Source organism: Varroa destructor, unplaced genomic scaffold (assembly GCF_002443255.2).
Source record: "Varroa destructor unplaced genomic scaffold, Vdes_3.0 BEIS01000004.1, whole genome shotgun sequence".
NCBI lineage: Eukaryota > Metazoa > Arthropoda > Arachnida > Mesostigmata > Varroidae > Varroa > Varroa destructor.
Window position 1 is genome coordinate 23,547,755 of NW_019211457.1, and position 10,992 is coordinate 23,558,746.

A 10,992-nucleotide genomic window follows, 5' to 3' on the forward strand; every position below is an offset into this window, starting at 1 on the left:
CATTTACAATATACATATATATATATATATATATATAAATTAAGGATTTCATAATATTCTGACGCTAAAGAAGAACCAGTCGCGAATATGCGGCGTAACTAAAAAGTACTGAGACGAAGAGAAAGTTTCTTTTCAGAGGTAATCATACGAGAGAAGGCGCAGACAGCATGACTGTCTTTAAGCAGACAATGGCAAGGAGCGCCCTACTGTTGTATGGAAGAACTGTTAAGAGTGAAGAAGGATTGGGTAAACGGCTGTACGAAGGTCTGCCTGTTGCTAGGGCTGCCTGCCTCTCTACTCTTTTAGCTATTGAATACTTCTGGCAGAATTTTGTCTTGGACAGGATCGTCTGCTAGTCTTTAGCCCGTCCCAGGAGGATCGACAATGGGGAAAAGTAACCCAGTTTTGTGGCTTACACTATGTCCTTCCCTGGCTTGTTTAGTCCTTCGTCACTGTATAGAACGAGGACTTCGTTTAGATGGGATCTTGAAATGATAAAGACATAATTACTTCCCACACGTATTCGATATAATATTACTGGTGAAATAAAGTTCTAGGAGAGAAACACGGTACACTGATAGAAAGGATAAAAAAACACTCATCAAATTGTGTAATAAAAAGCGAAAATAGATGGGGTCGGCCGAAAGATCTTTTAGTACCGTTCACCTTTGGTTCTAGGATCCCAAAGTAATCATGGTGGCTGCCCTGTGGCATTACAGAGGAACGGTCGAAGACGGAGGATTTGTTCAAGAAAAAAAACTCTGTTACACTTATGCTTCGAAAGAAAACAGACTCGATTAGTCTTAGAAGAGTAACCAACTAAATTTACCAGTAAAGACTGAACGAGGCGATATATCTAAAATGTATTTTTTAGAGACATTTAGACCATTGCTGTCAGAAAGGTGCTAGTGGAGCAGTTGCTTGACAAATCTGGTTTTCACGCGAAAATTAGAGTTGGGAATGATGTTCCGGCAACGATCATACTTCAAAAATGATAAGCAGAAAATGATTTCGTTTTTGTTTCTTGAAAATGGTTTCGTCCTCGAGCCAATAGGGAATATAAATAATAAATAGGGAATATTACAAAATTAGGATTCTATCGAAACACTGGTCATGATCTTACTCGGCCTTATCGATATGGATGGAATATCCTAACTTCATGGATGTATTTTTTAGCTAGTATTATCCCCTTACACAGTTGTAAGTTTTCCGATAATTAACGTGCATGAGTGTCGTTGCGAGTAAGGACCAATTCGTTTTCGATTTCTGCCATCGTTACTACAAATATACTAGTCTTAGGCTCACAGTTCGTGTATTGTGTGCACCTTTCAGGACAGCGCAAGCAGCTGGCTATAGATTGTGCTATACATGGCCGCATTTGAAAGCGATACTTGTGCTTTGCGTACGAAGAGTATGGACCTGGTAAAAACACCGGTTGAGTTTACGTGGTGCCTATTCGCTGGACGTCTTTGGCGCTTCGTCTGCGGATCAATTCAATATGCAAACGAGTTGATAGGCACTGGTAAAGGTTTAGGTGACGCCGGAGAATACATGAACATGGTCTTTAAGGCCTTACAGTCATCAGCACTGAACGTCAGCTCTTTTCGTTCATCGTTTGCCCGACTGAGCAGCATTATGTCGTTGTTAACGAATACGAGGGTAGGGACGTACTGGGCATTTAACCTGGTCTTTGTTCAAAGAAGTCTTTTAAAAAGCCCATTGCGAAAGACGCTGTCACTTGTTAAAGTCCGAATCTTATTTCTAATTGAATTTGAGTTAGATTCGACAAGCATCAAGCAATCCAAAATAATAGCTGTTGAAATACTTATAATTTATGCTGTAATGATAACGTTTCAAGTCCACGTTGGAAAACTACGTTCTTTTTGAGCTGTAAGCCGTAACTTGACGCACCGCGACAATCGCGGAGATCTTTTCTATGAGAACACATGTAGTAAGGGAACGATACTGCGAGTAAAAGTTCTCAGATCTACGTCTGAATATCAAATAATTATAATAAATTCACGAACTACTGCTAGAAGCGATCTGTCAACTTGAAAATCGTTATAGTTATATGCAACAATTTAACAAAGAAACAGCTGACACGGTTTTTGACGGCTGACACTATGGTATACTTCACGAAGATCTTTAGAGGGTATCCATTTAGTGCGTTTAGATCATCTAAGGCGCTAAATGGGTCTTATTTTATCACATCCAAAGCAAGCCCTATTTGACCTCGTCCCTGGTCTCATTCGGTTTAATTTACTCTACATATCTAGGCAAAACGGCAATGTAAGAACAGCTGAAGTTCTCTCAGTGTAGAAAAACAAGGCCACAAACAGTCAACCTCGTTTCTTTGTTATTTCCTAAGACAAATTCAACAAGAAATTTAGTCTAGCAACAACGTCGGAAACCTAATCGGGAGGGGTATGGCTGGCCTAGAAGAATAACCAGAAAGCTGGCCAAATGTAGTAGTTGGCGTAGGATATACTATCATGACGGGGCATAAAATACAGCAATGCAATAGTCCTTCAGGAAACGTCAACAGTCCTACAGGCGCCCAAAGTAAGGACCCCTAAGGAGAAAGAGTTGCCCGCCATTGCCATGACGGAAGACGACGCTTGGTCACCGACAGAATAACTGATGAAGTAACCGGTGGTCGCTTTATCTATTAGCTATTCTGATCACAGTGGCTACCGCAACACGAACGATTACGACTATTCACTAGCCCACTCGTCACGTCAGAAGAACGTTCCCACTAACTGCAATTATGACGACGGAGGGAGCGATTCGCTAGTGTTCTATGTGAAACACTTAGCTTTGATGATAATAAGTGAATGAGACATAAACATTGCTATTTAACATAATATGACGTTTTATAGTATAATAAATGAGGCCGATCAAAGCGTAGTCCTAAAACAGATTCGTCGTCACCTTCAATCGGAATCGGAATTGACCGATGCCTTACTAGATTATCACACATACTATTGAACTATTGTAGGACATTCGCAATGCCGGCTGCGTATTTGATAGCGATAATGTTTATCAATAAAAATCTACAGGCTGATGATTCTAATGACGTTTAATTGTCCCCTAGCGGACCAACAAACTGTATAAATACGACAAATAACTATCAGACCAGTCCATGAGCTAGCTCTATGGTGCCGCCAGCGTATAACTATTTGTTGATATGTCTAGTAAAATGCGTTCTGTTCGGCCGCAAGCACCGTCGCAATACAATAAACGCAGGGCAAGTGAGGCATTTGTCATCTTAAACATAAAACTCAGAGCACGTAATACGTTAGTTAGCTTGATATCCATCAGTGTCTACTATTATCTCCTCGAGATCCGCGCAGCAAAATACGTGATTTGCTCTTAGAAAATGTGCCCTTCATCCCAGCACGAACAGTTATAGAACGTTGGTAGGACACTATTTGACAGGCACGCTGTTACTAATGTTAGCCACAGCTCAACGTTTCACAATGGACACACAGACTGTGTTCGAAACCAGGAAACACGCTCACTGTTGAGCCGCTCTTCTGGCAGCACGATCTGCTAAGAAGAGTGCGCTTAGGTAGCTCTTTTATCGTATTCCTAATCTTCCTTCCTTCTGTCTTGTCCACCATTATTCGTTCTGCTATTAAAAGTGTCTTCCTACATGCTATGGTTTAACGCAGTGAAAATGTACAATCATTCGCCCGTCTGTTCCTTGTTAGGGTTGCTTAACTTGCCTTTATTTTCCCTCCCCCCACGCCGACAATTCTGGACACCACGTATTATCAACCCCACTATAGTAAACAGAGGGGCTGCCTTAGTATACGAGCTCTACACGGCGTTCGTTCTGTGTTGCAGGACAGAGTAACCCTCTGGAAGCGAGGTGTGTTACCAGCTGAGCCTTCTAGATCAGAGGAGCGACCAGCGTCATCTATTGGCCACTGCTGCCTGTGCTATTTCTCGCACTGTCATTGGACAAGGCCAATGTTCACACGCTGGTTTGCTCGTCCCGTTCCTGGTCCCTCTCGCGTTTCTTTTCGATGCCACCTTCTGCTACCATCGATCGTGCTTAGCATGCTATTCCAGCTTGCAAAACGGCAGACAAGACGAAGTTCACTCCCTAAGAATAATGAAACAACGACCAGGATATAACTGGTTTGGCGACTTTCGATAGCACAAGCCCTGCAAAAGCAACGGCGGCGGTGAAGGCAGAACTATCTAGAGAGGCTCAGCTGATGCAGGCGGGTTGAAAATACGGTGGAGGAATCCATGGTACGATGGGACCAGCTTCTGCCGAACACTCGGACCGCACGCGGAACCATTGTTACGGTCTGTAGTTACTACTTCGTGGTCAGTAGTGACCTGGTGTGCTTTGATGAGGTCGCTGGGAAAGGGCTCCTGAACTCTGTTCGCGGTTTGTTCCAAGCGATGATGATCGTCATTTATGTTATGGTCGAGATTCACAACGATACTGCCAGCCAAGCACGTTTACTGAAGGGTTTCTTGGTACACATCGGCCATGCTGTGTCCATAGATGTTTCACCTCGGACTAGCGGAAAACAAAAAAACATCGACCTTAACGAACAAAAACGCCGTTTATTAGTACTATTAACAAAAAATAATCGACTTATGTATCCAAGCAATGAACGAAATATAACGCACCAATATCCTGCTAAAAAGAGATTGAAATCCGTCGGTGGACGTGTAGTCGACCTGCCGTTCCCTACTTGAGGAAAACGCGTTTCGATCTGAGTTACTTGAACGTTACACGTATATACAAATAGAGACTGGTCAATATTGTGTCCTCAAATAATAGGTCGAGAAAACCTTTCACAGGGCGACTAGCCTAGCTTAGTCAATCACATTGGTACGTTTTGATATGTATTTATATTATACAGCCACTTCAAATAGGGAGCTTTTCGAGTCTACGCGTACCGGCCGGGTACAAGGCTGACGGAAGGAGAAAGAAAGAACGTCACGATTGGGAGCCTCAAACTGTTACCACTGTCGCCATCGTTGACGTTGCCGTCAAGTCGCGAGAGTGTACGAGAGAACGTATTCTACGCATTCACTACATGTTCAAACTCTAAGTGGTAACGGCGTTATTTGGCTGTTTGTGGGCTCTTGTATAGCTGTGCCGGTCTCGTGAGACCGCACAACATGGGAACTATGTCAGGTCGACTGGATTGCCAGAAACCGACTATCTTACTTTCTCTACCATCGTGTATAGTTAGAAGAACATATTTGCCCTGGGTGGCGTCAAAGCGAACATCCCGGTCCTAACTGGACGCGTTGAGCCCAGAAAGAGCTCAGCCAAGGAGACCTACATCACTGCCAGCGTCATACAGCAAGGACTGAACGAGAAGTGAAACTCAGCCTCCATCTGTGGTTGAATAAAGTTTGCCCACGCTGTCGCGCAATTCGTTCCCTCGTAAACACTCGGCCGCGACTCCTAATAAACGTTGACCAAAAAGTTTATATAGAAGAATGTATTCCAGTAAAAGTAGCCTTATTTTTAGCGTATACGCATGGGCATACATATACGTGTATATGATCTGTGGTATTTTCAGACAAAACTGTGTACCACATCTACTATAGATGAACTTTAGATGCGAGAGGCAGAGTATTGGTTTTTGGTGGGAATCAGTACAAATAACACCTTAAATACTTCCTTGACAGGCGATGGGGTATTTTTGTTGATATTTGTCGTGATACAACACGGAAATGTTGTCGCTTAATTTGCACGAAGACTAAATTTTACAGCTGCATGCAATGGTCACTTCCGGAGATTTTTCTGCCGCGAAATTGTTCGCTTGCCGAACGAAAAATTACGCGCGCGGCGTATCCAATATTCCTGAACACTTCGCATATAACTAGATCCACATATTCATTACATTCTAGATACTTCCAAATTCTTCTGCAGAAAATCGGATAACGCTTAACTTAGAGCTGCTTGACACGTTTACGTGGACCTTACGCGTTACTTTATAAAAAAATCTGATCATTCTGTAGGTGGTGGGAGGTTATCAGAATAGATTCAGCTAGCAACACCAGACCGCGCTGATACTTGAGTAATATGCGCAACTAGATATCCATTGGAGTTTATCCTCAAAACATATTAGTCGCGTCCATGTTGTCGCCGAACTAAAATTATCACAAATGTATGAAAAGGAACTCTGAAGTAAAAATGACATGGTAGTATTTAGTGAAATTTAGTAAAAACGTTAAAGGGGCTATCGACGTCTGTTAGTCAATAAAGATCCTTCACCTTATTTGCCTCTGAGGTTATCAAGTCTGACGAGATTCATAATGAGTTCTCCGTCCACTTGAGGTAGCACCGGTAGGGCATAAATAAAAGATTTTGTTTCCCATTCGCAAACCCTGTCGCCTCCAAACTACTGACAACAGCTGCAGTTCTGAACTAAAGGGTTAACGTATCATCTAGTCTAGAGCGGATTGCGGCAAACAGCCATTGATGGGTATTTCCATCTATGGCTAGCGGAAAGGTTTTGACTAGACTGCACCTGGTATCGTTAGCTATCTGCGACTCGTACCATATACGTCGGTCGTACGTACATTAAAGCGTAGCTAAAACGCATTAATGAAGTTCAGCGGTCGACAATTGACTTCCCCGTAGAGGAAAATCTTCATCACACGCGTTACAGACGTTAGCCCCGTTAGAGTCCGTTGAAAGGAACAGATATTCGATGAGGATTTCCGGGTGGCAAACCGCAATAGTCATACCCAACAAGCGTGCTTACTATAGGCTTGTTGAATCAGAACTCGCTACCCAGAATGGTGCCTAACGATAAAATGTGCTAGAATTAATGTACATCGTTTGAACGGTTAGCTAGCTCATACAGCTTGTATTCATAACCATTTTTTGGGGCCGTTTGGGGGGTAATACTATTAAAGCTTTGAAAAGACGACTATTCATTCCGAATCTAGCTACCTACCTACCTATCTATCTATCTACAGGTTGCAATTTGGCAGGAACCCAACCAGCAAATTTGCCTCCGCTGTTTGTCGGTCCGCCTACGCTCTAATGCAGGCGTCGTTTTCGAGGCGAACATCGCTGTTGGAACTACAGTCACCGAATCCATGTGAGGACTAGATAGAAATTATTATCATGAAGTCAAAAGCGTTTAATAGATCAACACATATCTCCGGCATCTTTTTACAGTCAATAGCTTCTATCTAAATACTTATTGCATGCCCTTTTGATGGCCAGAAACAACACGTAAAACATTTCATAGTTTCCTCTACTACCAGTGGACGAACCATCACGATTAGCAGCATACTTACCAACCGAACTAGTCTTATTTATTGCGACTATGTTCGCGATTTCTCGTCCAGGATATAGCAAAATTCTACCCACATACAATGCTATCTCATTGACTTTTCCCTAATAATCATGTAAATAGGCGTTTTCGCAAGCTCCATCTAGTTGCTGTTTGATGTCTTCGTCGTCTGCTTCGTGCTTTTATTTATTAAGGTACTCATTTGTGTGTGTTTCAGCCGTACAGCGGCTGTCGCCTTCGCCACTGTTGTTGTTGCTGCCGCCTCTGCGAAGGTGGAGTAGCTCAGGGATTACATAATCCATCATCTCCATTGTGTGGACCTGTTACGACAGCGACCCATCGACGCTGGTGTTTAGACTTTCACCTCTTCCTTTCGCCCTCTCGTCTTTTGAGCATACTCGTATCGTAGAGGTGCTACTGGCCCTAGGTGGGCGCTCCGTGTCTCGCTTCTCCTCCTACGATTCTGCCCCGAGCAGAATACCATGTCATAACAGTAAACTAATATCAGCATTAGTCGAGGCCGGCCCACATTACATCTCCAATTACTTGTTATCAAGTCATTACTTGTTGGAAACCTAACCGTATCTAGACATACAGTTCTCTTTGTCGATGTGAGCCTACATAAGGTATGTCTCGACGCATTACGTATTCTAATACAGGACGTTTGCTAGCCGTAGGCAAAAGGGCGAGTCCATACCGTTTCTTCCTATCCATAATCATCACGCCGCTCGGGGGGCCAACCAATACTAAGAAAGTGTGCCGTAGTTTTTGAGACGGCCCCTCTGTATACTATAAAACATGGTAGCACAATATGAACCTGCAAAGAAAGCGGCAGCGGCGATGGTGCTATTGGCTGAGGAGCGTACGTTCAACTGAAAGGCGTCGCGACCGCTGATCTGATAGCCAGTAAGAACAGAGTGAAACAGTTGGCTTGCTTCGGGCTGCTGCAAACTGGACGGAAGGGACAAAAAGGGGGTGCGGTAAGGGGGGACAGAAAGAATACACTGTAAACGAGAGCGAAAGAAAAGTAAACAGATAGAGGTAGACTTAACGGATGGTCTCCAGCATAAGGAGACGAAGGAAGCGCAGTGGAAGCAGCTGCAGTATAAACGGGCTCACAAGTTCAGTTCTTTAAAAGATGCACCATTAGCCATTAAGGCAGTCTGCGAATGCAAATATGCTCGGCTAGTCTCGTTGTTCTGTCTCGTTTTCTTTTTTCTGCCTGCCGCTTTGTCAGGCCAAAGCTGCCCATGATGGCTGGCCTTCTCGTCGAGTTTGCACACATACACCCACACACCAACATATATAGGAAACAAGGCCATATAAAACAAAAAAAAATTGAAAGTTGAATGAAGAGAAGTATGAACAAGTATAGAAAAAGCAGCAGCAAGGTAATCTGTCGACGTAGCCGCTGGCTAGGGCAGTGACGCTACATGTGTTGGGACTGGCGCCAACCGACTTGTAATTGCCTGTATCCAACGCCCTGCAAAACCCCTCTCGAATTGGTCTCTTGTTGCCACGTTGCGACGAAAAATATGTCAACTGGGCTCGCTACACCGGCAACCATGGCAGGAAACAACAAAATAGTAGCACTAGCAGTAAATTGCGATCAGTTTTGTTCTGCAGCGCGCAAAATTAGCAACAACGAACACGAACAGGAGAATAAAGGTTAAAAGAATAAGGACGAAGAGTCACGAAGGCTTCAGCTTAAAAGGCCATACCGAATGGTCGAGGTTAAATAGGGTGATAACTAGATATACACACGCACGAACACAAAGAGCCAGACCACGTCCCATTCGCATAGAGGCCTGTAGTGGGCAGAGCGGCGGTCGAGATGCGGGAATTACCCAGAAATGGTACCAATTCAATGAAACGTGTCGTAGGGATCGAACACTACCCTCGTGGTCTTCCTTTATTCTACTCTCTGTTTGACTATACAACCTAAAATGCTTTCCCAATGTCCATTTTGTTTCTGTAACGCAGTAGAATACCAGTCATATGTAGTTAGCAAATGGGGGGGGGGGGGGGTCCACAATATGAGTGCTCAGCGCCTGCTTGAGGCCGCCATTTGTCTGTCTAAACACTAAACTGAATTAACGTTGGAATATTCACAAGCTTGATTTCGCAGATTATGGCTACATTGTATTTGTTAATTATGGTGTGCTGTTATAACAATACATAGGACCAGTTTCATTAACGCAAAATGTTCGCTATCGTGAAGCTACTCATGTTATATATATATATATGTACTTGTTTAGCATAGATCTTGTGATTTACTTACAGTATCTACACTAAGCAAGCGTTTCTATATGAAGTCGAATATGCGCTGGAGTCCTAGTGAATCCACAGGTGGCTGGGAGCCAATTGGTTAGACTTAAGTCTATTAGCGTTTTGTGGCTTCGTACAACAACGGAAGCGTTACGTCTTTTGCGTTTCGCAATCCGTTGGACGCTGGTGCTTATTTTTTTTTTTGCATGATCAGCAGATAAAGTTACTTCTATGAGGTAAGTTGGCGCCAAAACCGTACGTAACGCTGCCATATAGTTATCAGATGACAGACGAGATTCAACAGGTTGTTGAATCGTATCCGTGCCTATACTTGATTGACACCGAGCAGTGGGAAAAAAGACAAATGACATAGTACACGGGCCAAGTTAGAATTATCGTTCTTTTTTCAACTTTACACGTATACACGCCGAAGGTGATTTACGATCGCACAATCTAATAGCACCGCTCGATCGTTGGCATATGGGGAGCAACGTGATTTAAAATGTTAGTTTGTAGAGGCACAAGCTAAACGCCCATATGTTTGTTCGCCATATTCCCTTTCCCAAATGCAGGGGCTGGACGATGATATTTTGCCTCGAATTTTTAAACGCTACTGGAAAACCTACCTGTAATAGTGCGCTACCGTAACTATTGGCCAGCGGCTTCCCAGAGCACGAATTGCTCAGCTGAGCTGGGTCGGGCAGTTAAAGCAGAAAAAGGACCAGTGCTGCCGCTACTGCCAGTTAAAAGCAGAACATTTTCATTAGTATGATGGTATCTGTTGGTGTACAGTCTATGAAATCCATGCAAGGCGTTGCGGTGAGATATGGCCATGATGTTCAAGTGCAAACGCTTCCATTCGATCTCCTTCCACTGTATACCGCTTTATTAAAGACTACGATGCACCTACGACACACCCATTGCACAATCAATCGCTGAATAGCAACAACGAGGATCGAAGGAATTATATAGACTGACCGATCGGCCGACGTCTCAACTCGGTGTTTCTCTGAGGCTAAGTTGAGCGTCTCACACAGAGGGTAACGAGGCAACAAACAGCTGGCCCATACAGTCAGCGCTAGTGGTCTTCAAGCTAACGGCCTCATTATGGTTGTGCCAGCCACCTCAGATGAAACCGAATTTCACACGACGATATTTCTGGGATCTACACAATGTCCAAGCAATAATCCAACAGAAAGTCACACCGATACAGCCGACGACTACTGCAGCTACCGGTAACACCGATCACATCACATCACTTCACGGATTTTACACCACTGCAATTCATCGCCCTAAATGAAGCTCCGAAGGCTTAGATCGCGAGTAATACTAATGAAAACCCATATTGTCTCGATAACTGTTGGCCTTACTGCGGTCGCTTGTTGATGTTTCTAACTGTACTGTCGTTGCGTCGCCATTTGGCGTAGCGTAA

At 43.7% G+C, this 10,992-nt stretch overlaps 1 long non-coding RNA gene across 1 annotated transcript; it reads right to left on the reverse strand.

Moving 5' to 3' along the window:
• Positions 1–2,848: 2,848 nt before the first annotated feature.
• On the reverse strand, positions 2,849–4,901 carry LOC147755981 (uncharacterized). The gene is made up of 2 exons (XR_015326905.1): positions 4,654–4,901; positions 2,849–4,566 (listed from the first exon to the last, which is right to left on the reverse strand). It is a non-coding gene; the product is annotated as an uncharacterized LOC147755981 (long non-coding RNA).
• Positions 4,902–10,992: the final 6,091 nt, after the last annotated feature.